The sequence below is a fragment of the Dreissena polymorpha genome, chromosome 4, assembly GCF_020536995.1.
Source record: "Dreissena polymorpha isolate Duluth1 chromosome 4, UMN_Dpol_1.0, whole genome shotgun sequence".
NCBI lineage: Eukaryota > Metazoa > Mollusca > Bivalvia > Myida > Dreissenidae > Dreissena > Dreissena polymorpha.
The window spans coordinates 91850592-91863355 of record NC_068358.1 but is presented as its reverse complement, the minus strand read 5'-3'; the positions used below and the strand labels follow the sequence as shown (position 1 = coordinate 91863355).

Here is a 12764-nt window from a genome sequence, read left to right as displayed (position 1 = left end):
AATAAATACAATTAATGATGATAAATTCCCAGTTTTTTTTCAGTGCAAACCCAAAGCAAGGGTGACAAAAACTAAAAAAGGCATTTTATAAAGATAAAATCTCAGCATTTTTATGTGCAATTAAAAAAGTAATTCTCTTAAATGTCCAGTTCAAACAATAAGCTGCACATCAATCAATCAGCTAATTAAGTAATGTAAATATTGTTGTAGTGACATTATCAGGTGGAAATCTCTATTGGTTTTTATGTATTTGACAAGTGTTAGATTGTAAAACACAATCAGGTCGTAAAGATAAGATTTGTGCCATCTGATATGAAATTTTAATACAGGTTGGCAATAGTCTAAAATGTTTAATTGACCATTTGCAGGGAATTTGATTCAAAATGGATATTTAAAAGAAATTGTATGGATATCAAATTCATTTTAAATGTTGCTTTGCCTTCATGGACATTCTTTGGTGAGTTTGATAATGAATTTATTGTGTTGGCATTTTGGATAATTGTAATGTGTATAATTTATATTAAAACCAAATCTACAACTAGTATGCTTACTGTTATGATTTATTCATTTTTAACTGGAATTGTGTTACATGGATAAAGCATAATATTAAATAAATATGAGGAAGCCTAAAGTGTTAGAACATTTAACTGAATATAAATTAAAGCAATTACAGTACCAAATTAATTTGTATAACAATAATGCATTTACCTGAACACAACTCATTTTATTTGGGAACCTTACCTTGTTTTTTATAGAGGCTTGCCTCAATACTTGTTATTTGTTTATCATTAATGTTTAATTAATGTCACAAGGGATTTCGGTAGAGAATCTAATTAAGATTGGTGATAGAAATTTATGCAATGAATTATTAAAATGAAGCTGGCACTGTATCTGACATGCAATAGTGGATTTTGATCCATTCTGATTGGTTGACAGGAGGTCAAATACTGGGCTCTGATTGGTCGCCCATGGACAGCACACTGTAATAGCTTGTGTTTTATGACTTTTATGGCCCCTTAATCACCAATGAGGGGTTTCAAATGTCAATCTGGACCGCAGTGAGTTTTAAAGTGAACATTGGCAAGTGGTCCTGTTTGATGTTTCAAATTACAAGTGGCGTGTTATGCCAAACGTTGTACCCAGACACTGTAAAAAGCATTTGATGTGCAGTGATTTCAATGGTTTATGTTTTGGAGGTTTTAGGAGCATTTCTTGGATAAAGAAGTGAAGTTTTGTGGTGCTTGAAAATGAATGATAGTTCCTATGAATTTGGACTTAAAAATCAGGTTGGTAAAATACAAATTTTTGGTTGTTTTATGTTATGAAATGATTTGTTTGGATGCTTGCTATGTTTGCATATTCTTTGCATTAAAAAAATCTGTTTATCCAGTGATTCTGGAACTTAAATTAAACTATAACCCCTATGGCCTGAACAAGTAGGTTTTATTCTATTTTGTAATTTGGTATGACTTTTTTTCGCACTCAAGCATATAAACAATTTATATCCGGGGCTGGTCCATTTGCATTTTTACATCATAAAAATAATTACACTTTATTTTTGTATTCCAAATATAATGGTCATGATATTCTTGCTGTGAATCTTTGCATAATTGGCAGAACTCTTCATATTCATAAAATTTCCGCTGAATTGAATGAGAATAAATCTTAGCAAAAAGATAATAAGACTGTAAATTTTGGTTGCGTAATTGTTTTAGCACATTGAAATTCAGCCATTGGCAGTCTGTGTTAATTATCTAGCATTTTTCAGTGCATCAATAACAAAGTTGACAGGTCTTAGATTTTTTCTGGGAGTTGTTTAGATAACCAGGAAGAACTGTAGCAGTGGAGCAATCTAAAGCATTTCTTGCTTCAGCGATCTAGAAATCCATTATTGGCCCTGAATTCTGTGTATACTTGTAAATTGCAATATTTGGATGCATTGGGGCATAGGTTTTGCTCACATAAAAACTTGACCTTTGTATATGGCAGATTTTCGGTCAAAGAAATTTCATTTTCTGCCAGGCAGATATGGCAGCTAATAAGATTGGATGCCTGGTAAGATGACGGCAAGATGATCAGTCTGGTGTCCTTGTCATCGAACAAAGACATTTTATCTGCCGGGATAGACAGCTAACTTATTGAAAAGTGCATTAGAAAATAGAGTCGACTATTTTTATGGGATGTAATGTTTGCTTATACATTGCTAAAAGGTCTCGATAATGTCGAAAAATTAGTTTAAAACTTTAGGGGTTAAGTTATTATTGTTCCTTGTTAATATGCTTATAAGAAAGGTCATGCAAAAATAGACCATATGCCATCTGCGCAGTCTGGTCAGGATCTTCCCTTCCGCTTGGTACATGTAGTCCACGATACCTTGTGTTACTCTATAGCGGAGAGTAGCTCCTGACAAGACTGTGCAGATACTTTTTGAATGATGCCATTTTAATAATACATGTTTGCTCTCATGAGGGATTATTATGCCCCCCTTCGAAGAAGAGGGGGTATATTGTTTTGCACATGTCGGTCCGTCCACCAGATGGTTACCGGATGATAACTCAAGAACGCTTAGGCCTAGTTTATTGCCAATAATACATCATATCTGTATTGATAACAATATAGCATGAAGGTTTAATCTGGACAAAATACATTCCATTTCATGTTGTACAAAAAAAGTAACATAAATAAAATGAATGTTGTTTGATTGTTTCTTTTACGTTTTAATTAAACAAATTACTCTTTGATTTTTTCTATGAGCAAATTTTGTAAAAAAAGCTCTCTTTATACAACAAAGGATTACTAATCGTTGTTTGCAATCAAGGCCTCATCACCACAGTCATTAAATGTTACATGCAACAAAAAATAAAATCGTTACTAAATTGACAATCATTAAAACCATGAAGGGCATTTTTTATGGCATACTGGTGTTTCCAGCAGAATGCAGCACCACAAAAGGCAGATTGTGATACTGTTGTATCTGCTATACAATTCTCCAGCAGATACAATTGTTTCATATTCAACCTTTGAAAGTTGGATGTTGGATTTCCCTGATATTAGAGAGGTTTGTGCGCAGAGGGTTTTATGATTGTGACAGTTTGTAATGACTCGAGCGTGTCCAGTTAATTCCACCACAATGCGCTTGGCAGCTGCAAACTGCCTGGTCATATACAACCATTCTTTTTTCAACCCTGTGAGTTATCATCATTAACCTTATCTGAAGAATGCAAACTATTAATTATATGTCATGATTACATGGTATGCATTGACCAGCCATGTGACCAGCCAACTACTACTACAGTAGACTCTGCCAATACCGGACTCTGGGAATACCGGAACTCTCCCGATTCCGGACGGTCGGGCCAGTCCCGTATTTTCTCCTTCTATTTCTTTGTTAAAAAATGTTGAATAAACCGAACTCTCTGAAAACCGGAAACCGGACGGGTATCTCCGTAAATTTTGTCATTTTCAACGTAAAATACATTGAGTATACCGGACGGTCTAAATTCTCAAGATGCCCGAGGCGTGAAAATAACAATACCTAGTCGGCAAAGCGAGTGCGGTGTCACATTTTGCTCGCGCAATTATCAATAATCGGATTAAACAAACCATAAAGGGGTAAAGTCGTTACCGCCCTATGGGATTCCGATTAAGTAATGTAAACAAACTGTGAATGTCTATAATAGACGTGCGGTAACACCAAAAAGTGATTGACTCGATCGTTTTATTAATTATTTATTATCGCCTATGATAAACAATTTAATTAAGAAATTATTGCATGCCGTTGCGACGATCACTTTCTTGTGATCTTCTCGGGTATTTTAAAAGATCTTATAGCCATGTTTTTAACGCTGAAATGGTTGTTTGTTTGTTTGTCAGATAAACTGTTAGAAATATGACTGTTAAATATCCATCCATCTGTATCTGCTTTTAATCGATTAAAAACACATTTTTTAAGAATGCAATTAACATCATCAGTACCTGCGTACAGTTATCACATGGTACATGTTAATGTATACGGTTTGTTTTATTTTTATGTGATTCTGTACACAATGAATACTGTGTATATTTCGGCAATATCAAAACTCTTGGTAAACCGGAACTGTCTGAAAACCGGACGATTAGGCCGGTCCCGAGACCGTCCGGTTTTCAGAGAGTCTACTGTATATCAAAACAACAATTGATTCGTGTTTGAAAATACCAGTGATTTTTAGCTCGGCTGTTTTCGGAGAAACCCCAAGGTATTGTCATAGCCAGCTTGTCGTCCGACGTCCGCGTCGTGCTAAAACCTTAACATTGGCTCTAAAATCGAAGTGCTTCCACCTACAACTTTGAAACTTCATATTTAGATGCACCTTGTTCTACATGCCACACCCATTTTGGGGTCATTAGGTCAAAGGTCAAGCTCACTGTGACCTCTAAAAAAAATATTCTGACAAGCTTTCATTTATTCAAAACTGCACCCACAGCCGAGCGTTGGCACCCGTTATGCTGTGCTCTTGTTTATGATAATGTTCTTGTTCTGCCACAAAAAACAATTATGAATCATTTCAGAAAAAAAACTTCATAAAATTGTGCACATTAACAACTATTCTTAGTTGCATTGCTACTGATTGCATTAAAAGGTCGCCCTGATGCATCTAAAAAAGTAAATGAAAAAAAATAAACATTACGCAACAAAAGCTCTTAATATGATTGGTTGTGGGTGATCAGGTTAGCCTAATACAGACTTAAAACAATGCGCCTAATGCATAAATAATTAAAAGTGTTCAAAAGGATACCCTTTGGTTTTGAAAAAGTAGATATAAAGATATTCAAATAAACATTATACAATGATAGTCCTTAACATGATTGGTTGTGGGTGGTGGTTAGCCTAATACTGACTTTAAAGGTACCCACGGCTGACTATAGTAATGCATCTGATGCATCAATTATTAACATGGGACTCCTGGATAGGACCCACTATCCCCCTGAGACATTGATTCCTGATTTTTGTGGAAGATAACTTGAGGAGGCTGGTGTCTTCACAAGCATACTGTATTAAATATGTATGCTGTATTAACTTTGTTGCCTTTTCTGGGGTCAAGATAATGTTTTGCCACAAGGGTCTTGTGCTGGAAGGGGTTAATCTATTTGGTTGTTAATTTTAACATTCAAGCCATTCAATTGTGTTAATTCTCTCAAAAATTCAATTATATTTCTCTTTTTCCTGTTATAAAAATATTTATAGATGATGTAAAATCACCTTTTCAAACTTGTTTTGGTTATAGTGTCAATTTTACAAACATGACCAATCATGCTTCGTTGCTTTGACTTTGAATTGATCATGTTCTAAACAACTCACATGCTAATGACTTTAATTATGACTTAATTGGACATTGTCAAAAACACTGTTACCAGAATGTCATTTCATGGCTGCTGATTTCTATGATGGTCAATCATCTACAATTTATTGCTGACCATGGTCCAGACATTGTCTTACATGATATGGCAATGGTCATTTCTGCAGGGTACAATACTATCTCTGTGCTTGAATAACCATCCAGTAAACTTAAATACCTGTAGCTCCTCCCTATTTATGTGAAACTTCTGATTAATCTAGCTGCTTTACTATTGGATGAAATTTACCCTATATGCAAATATTGATTGGTCATGAACTTCATTTGAATCTTAAAAATGATTTGCGAGTCAACACGAAACCTGCATGTCAAAAATGAAGTGTGAAAATCGAGTAAATACAAATTAATGTGTGTCAAAACAAAAATTCCAGGTCAAATGAAAGCCATGCTTATCTATATATTTTTACTTTTATATATTTTCAGGCAGTTGCATGAACGAGGCCATAAATGATCCAGACAGCATCCAATCTTTGACATAAAACTGATGTAACGATAGACACGGCAATAAAGGTATTTTATGACCGGCCATTATTCTACCAATACTTGATTGCTTACCCCAACCAATTTTCGCTTTCAAGGTATTTAAGTGGAAAAACAGTAAAGCAAAGCTGGTTTATGGCTGCAACAGTTATTTAGATGGTTTTATGGCCTTGGTAACAATGAAAGGTGTCCATTATGATGATCAAACGCTAAAGGGAAAACTGAAATTGCACTGGCTAAAGGAGATTCTTAACGCAACATGTTATAATACCACTCAAAAGCGACTGCACGACATTGTCTCTGATTGTTAAGATAGAAAAATGGGGTTTTAAGCCTTTGAATAAAATGAAAACCAAAACATAATGAAAGCACTATATTTTAGGATCATTGGGTAAATTGTGGTGTTAATCTTATGAGTAATTGAAAGTAAAGCCTATTGAAAGAGTCAACCCATTATTAGTATCATTTACAACAGATAGATATTGAGGCTCTTTTTTGTTAAACTTTATGCCCTATAGGTTTCATCATTGTTTTTTGTCTCTTGTACTAATATTTAGTCATTAGTGTCAGTCAGCGGTCGTAGATCGTGAAGGGTGACTGAATCGGGCGAACGTAAATTATATCATGCTTAAACTCAAAGAACATCATTTTCTTCCTTTTGCTATCGAATTCCGATTTGCATGACAGCAAACGATTACTTTCAAGTTTGCTCATTTGCTGCAGATTAAACAGTCCATACATACATTTAGATTGAATAAAATTTGGTGACACTGTATCCAAACTTATGTTCATTCAATTGAAATGTTTTGAATACATCTTTTATAATCAGGAGAAACCATATTACATGATTAGTTAAGTCTCTCCATATGGTGGCTAGTTAATGTCATTGAATTCAAATTCGAGCATACTGGTTGATTTAGTTCGATCGTTTCATGTGGCTTAAAGGACAGCGAGCAGTGGAGTTTTGATGGTATTCTAAGCTTGTATTTTATGTCGCTATCAAAGTGGTTTGAGGAGCAAAGCGAGGTAGTAAATTGCAGCGATTTTATGCAATACTGATATAAAAAACCAATCAATTGTTGCAAATAACATGCAGATTGTATTGATTTGTGTTCAATATTTCGAATTGAATTAGAGGCATGGTTAATATATTGGAATGTGTTTCTTTCTAGCATGGATTTAATCAATATCATTTAATATTTTTAATTACAATCATTCCTCATTTATTTTTTCACTATTAATTGCTATGTGGCAGGTTATAAGGGACTTGTTTAGGCATTTTGTCATTAAAAAATAAATAATTTAAATTATGCTTTTCCGATCAAGTATCTCTAGCGTCGAAAGGAAATTATTAACAAACTGCTGGATTTTAAAAATGTTTGATGAATAAGTTTGATAGGAAGCTGTACAAACAACCTCTTTATAACAGAGATTCACAAAAATGTTGGTAAAACATGAAGGAAATAATGTCAGTGTGTACAACATGAAAGAGATAAGGTGGAAAAACAAGAAAAACATTTGCCTTACGTGAACTTTTATAATATTAAGACCAGGGTAGCCTGAAAAAGGGTGAAGGTGCCCCTAAATTGGGGATGAGTCACTATTTAGTTATAGCGCACACCTTACTCAACAGTGGCACTATTACACCCTTTATTTGTTCAGTCTGCAAAAGTCACCTGATGGATTAATTTCTCTGTTTTAAGATGACGCTGGTAATACCCTGGTGGACAGTTTGGATGATAAATCGTAAACAATATTTTAATACGGGATTCTTCATGATATCGTTTAAGATACCTTGTTTTGGGTCCATGGATCCAATGCAAGAAAACCTAGGATTTAAGGCTTAACAAGAGCACACAGATTGGTTGGCAAATTTGTTTGAGATGTGATTGAACTTGTCACAGTTGTTCAAGGAAGGATACTGTTTTAAAAACAAATTGTTTGTTGATGGAGTTCATAGTTGACTCAAGACCACACTTCAAGGTTTTGAACAAACAATGCTTGTTTCGAGTGTGTTGATTTTAGCAACAGATACAGAGCTTTCAAATGCCCAGCATTCTTCTTTCGGCAATTTTAATCAGCTAAATCTTTGAGGAATAAAAGTGAATTACCCATTGTTTAGCGCTCATTGCTTTTAAAATTTGTAGATAACATTTGTTTGTGTTGTTTTTTAACTTCTTGTATTGGATGATTGTCCATTTTCGCATACGATTCACAAGCGTTCCATGTCTTTTGAAGAACATGGAAATTGGTATGGATCTATTTCAATTTCAAACATGATATTTAATTTTGATGTTTTTTTTTCTGTAATTTAAATGTATTTAAAGAATTGTATAAGTATCTTTTATGGTTTTATTTCTATAGCAAACATAATTGAGATTATCTGTTTGGGAAACATTAAACATGCAAATGACATAATTGTTGCATTTATACTGGCTTTTCAATGCAAGTTTATTATGTAATCATTGTTACCGCCACTTATATGATATTGAAACTGGAAATCCTGGCCATTTGTTGTCTTGTTGCAGCACTATCAGAGTGTATCAGTTACATTTATCTTTCAGTAGTGATATCCAATACATCTTACACTCATAGAGATACCAATCTAGCTGATATTGTGTATCCAGTTATCTTTTGATACTCATAAAATACAAATTAGTAGGCGGGAAGCCAGTTTGTTCCATGCTGCTTTTGGCTCTTCCCTGTTTCTCCCTCGCGTGTGTGCAGTATTTACAAGAGGCATTGTTACACTGGCTGTTACATTATTTGGAGTCACTCCCCTGGGATAATGAGTTGCAGGAGTTTAACATTGATTGAATGATTGGCTATAAACTACAGCTACCTGTCGGAAACTCTGGAGCTGTTTATTCACTTTATTATCCAACAGGGCATGTAAGGAATGTAGAATTTTCAAATGTGATTCTTTTAGTGGAAAAAATATTTAAAATATTTTGTTTTACTTAATTGTAATGAAGATGTTAAATAAGTAAGGATAGTTACAGTGATTGTTATTTTTGCTTAGTGTTAAAATATATAATGACAAATAGGAAATAATCAGAACCACTTGTATTAAAAGGATATTTATTTTAGACTTGGATACAGGTATTTTATCATTTTAATTTGTATCATTTTAAATAGTATAGTAATTTTTTTCTGGATGTTTCATGTTTTCGTGTTAGATGGACAATAAATCAAACAAATTACTTTTATACCTTTTATAACATTGAAATAAAAATATATGTGCAATAAAAAAAAATTCATTAGGTGTTACTCTTTTTTTAAACATAAAAAAATACATTTTAAAAAGTCATTGTTATAATTTTGTGACTGAATACTTAAGCATTATAATTCATGTTTGTGTTTAATAAAAATAAAAAGATAATATAAAAATGTTAGTTTTATTAAAATTAAAGAAAACAATAACGTGCTTTTGTTGATTTAAAGGAGTCAACATTAAAATGGATTAATTTATTAAAGCATTGAATGACTAATTTTGTTTTGATCATAATTAAGTATTCCATTTAATATCATCACATCACTCGATGATATGATAATCAAAGGTTACAAACTATTGGATTCTCGCTGTCAATATGTAACTGTTTTGTCAGATAGCTCAATGATTCGCGTGAACCAATCTTGATTTTCTGGCAGACAAGATTATCTGATTAGTTTATTGTTTTTTGGCAAAGTCGTATCATAGTCGGACAGGGTTACACCTGTATTGAATGGAAGCCCATCGCAGTCTTTGTTAAAGCTGACGGAAGATTACGAAGATTCTTATATACCTAATTTGCATATCTGATGATAGCGACACAACGCCTCTTTGCAGATGGGATCAGCTAATGAGGAATAATTTATTGTTACAGATTGGTGGTTTTTTAATCTGACTGCTGAGATAACGTAATTTGTTGGGCGATGATAATTGCAAAACAGTTGAGAGATACAGTAGATCCAAACTGAGGAGTTTTAGTTTCCGAAGATGTAAAATGCCTTTGTTACAATCTTCTAGGTATTATTCTTTTTGTGCTTCTTAAAATGGACTGGCGGGAGTTTTAGATTGTAACAAGGGGCACTAATCTGTGAAATCATTGAAATAAAGAATATGATAATATTGAAGTGATGATTTAAACCCAGCCACTGGAAAGATTTTAATTGCCACTTGATAACATGGTGGTCGTGGCTAACTGAGTCACGGTTGTGAATTTCGGGGTCTCGGGTATTAGGCATAAAATTGTCGGAAAATTGCTGTGCCACGCTTCTCATAATTATGGATGTCACTGCATGACAAGCATTATTGTGAATGTGATTAGATGCAGATGGATTGGTTGCAATTTTCAAAGAATTTTATAACAACAGTTTGAAATGTCAATTTTGGGGACTGTTGCATCAATAAATGAACTGAATTAAATCTTTTGGATAACACTGAATAGGAACAATTGCTAGAAAAAAGCTTTTATGGTGGAAAGCACATGGTTAGTACTATAATGTGTTCAATGTATGTGTAATAATCATGTTTATTTAGTACCAAGAAATATATTCTTATAATATATTTGGCATATATCTTAATTAAACTGAGTGAATATAAAGGTTGAAACTTTTTGTTGAAGTTTGCATGAACCTTCTGTGTTTACATTTTAAGGCCCTGATTTTGATCTGAGTTGTCAGTATACTCTGAAACTCTGTGAAAGAAAACAACAAGATTTATGATGTTGTTACATCGGTGTTCCGTTCATCTGTTTAAAAGATTTTGTGTAAGACTTACAAAAAATGGCACGGAAAGGCCAAGTATATGGGCTGTGCTCTGTGAAAAGGGATTTGTTGCATGTGAGTAAAGTGTTGTCCCAGATTAGCCTGTGCAGCCAGCACAGGCTTATAAGGGACGAAACTTTCTGCCTAAACTTTATTTTTGCTAAGAAGAGACTTTATTGGAACAAAAATATCAAAGCGGAAAGTGTTGTCCCTGATCAACCTGTGCAGACTGCACAGGCTAATCTGGGATGACACTTTACTGCACATGCATTAAACCCCTTTCTTAACAGAGCATGGCCAATATATATATATAAAGTTTTCCTCACCCATATAGGAGGCTAATATAACATTGTGATTTTACTGTTTTCATCACATGGTCATTAAGCATATTGATTGAATGCACACATTTCCTTGTGGTAGTGATTTACAAGTCTTTGCTCATTAGGCCGTAGGAGAACAAGACTGCTTTTGTTTCTAAGGGCAGTTGCAGCTTCATCGGGCATTTGGAATGGTCAATTATCTAATTCCCAGCATTTGTTTATGCAAAGCAGTGTCTGTAAAACTAATTACTACCCCCCATTAACAGCTCCTGTAGTACCCAGAATGGCTTCAAAGAATTCGGGGCATGCAGTTTATGGTGCATCTTTCCACTGCTATTAATTCCGCTGGTTATTAATTCCACAGCAGAGTCGCCAAAGTCAAATCAAAGTCCTGGAGAATGGACCTAACATGAACATGGTAACTTGATTTAATGTCAGGGACAGTAATTGACTCTAGGTTGCGCTCATATTTGATGGAAGGGCTGGCCACTGTTTGTGACAGAGGGACAAATAAGGGCCTTGATTGGGAGGACTGGGGTTTATTGAAGTGGACAAGGGGTCAGCTGAGGTTTGGGCTTCAAAGGTCATTGGGGGTAATGAGTGGTATAGTCTGCGTGAATCAGACTCTAATTTGTTTGTCGGGCCTTACATGGAGTGCTGGCCATGAAGTTTGATGATAAAAACATAGAAGCGTCAGTCGTCACCAGGCAGTGGCCATCATCTCCATGGAATCCTGGGAATCCCCTGGGATTGTTTGTTGGAATTGAAAAATTATTATGGAAATGAGACAATGATGGGTATGAGAGAAACCGGATTAGTTTGCAGGATTTTTCCCTTGCAATTGTGTTCGTCTAATACATATCATGCATGGACACATGCGCGTGTCTTAATTTTCTGTCAGAGTTTGTCATGATTAAATTCAATTGTAGCAGAATCTGGTGTAGGGATCCATTTGGATAGGGGACGTTTTCTCAGCATGATAGTCCAGTCTTTCACAGCGTACATGTTTACAGTAGAAATTTTGGGCAACAATGAAGAGAGTTGATAGTTGGTGTCAATCGTTGGTGTTGTAAGCCATTAGTTTTATGGCGTCCAGCTTTTTATGCTTTTTAAAAACAAAATCATTTCCAATAATTGATTGACATGTTTGCTTTGGAGCTCATGTGCTGGTGTGAAGTAGCTTTTAGTGTTTATGAACTTAGGTCATGAATGTCATGGGAAATGTGCAATGGCAAGATTGATATAAAGCATGATGAGAACATTGAAACACCATTATTACCCTTAAGGGGTTAATGAAGAAATTACAAAGTTGTTTCTTAATCTATCTCTTAATCGGTTAATTAATTCCCATCAGAGACAATCCAATTACTGATACTGTATATCGGCACTGGATTGACTGATTGCAATTGAGAAATTATAGATTATTTTAACAGGATTAAATTATGTGTTTGCAATAAAGATTTGACAATTATTTATCAGCTGCCTTCAATGGCTTTGAAATGGAATTCATTGTGAAATAATGTTGTTTGGTCAATTTAAAACATTAATATATTCAATTTATTTCAACTACCGGTACTTCATGCTTATTATTAGTTTGGACTACAATAAACGTGTTAACAAACTGAAATAGTATGCCAATTAAGCGTTTCTATTGGTGGGATGGAAACTACTCAGCCTGATATTTATATAAAGCGAAATTTTGTTTAAGCAATTGTTAATTGTAACTATATTGCAAACACTAAATTCATCATATCATTATATATTCATAAAATTAAACAATATCGTGTTACACTCTAGACGCCATAATTGCATGACACAAAAT

The 12764-nt window shown here is 34.2% G+C and overlaps 1 protein-coding gene across 2 annotated transcripts in view; it reads left to right on the top strand.

Annotated features, from left to right (window-relative positions):
- The window catches only part of LOC127880172 (protocadherin-9-like), a 78437-nt gene that overhangs the window by 38331 nt on the left and 27342 nt on the right, over nt 1-12764 (top strand). Inside the window, exon 2 of one of the 2 annotated variants that reach the window (XM_052427424.1) lies at nt 5817-5903. The gene's annotated coding sequence lies outside the window, so the exon portion shown is untranslated. Of the gene's footprint in view, nt 1-5816; nt 5904-7299; nt 7586-12764 lie in introns of those variants that run through there. The other variant, XM_052427425.1, reaches the window with a different exon arrangement.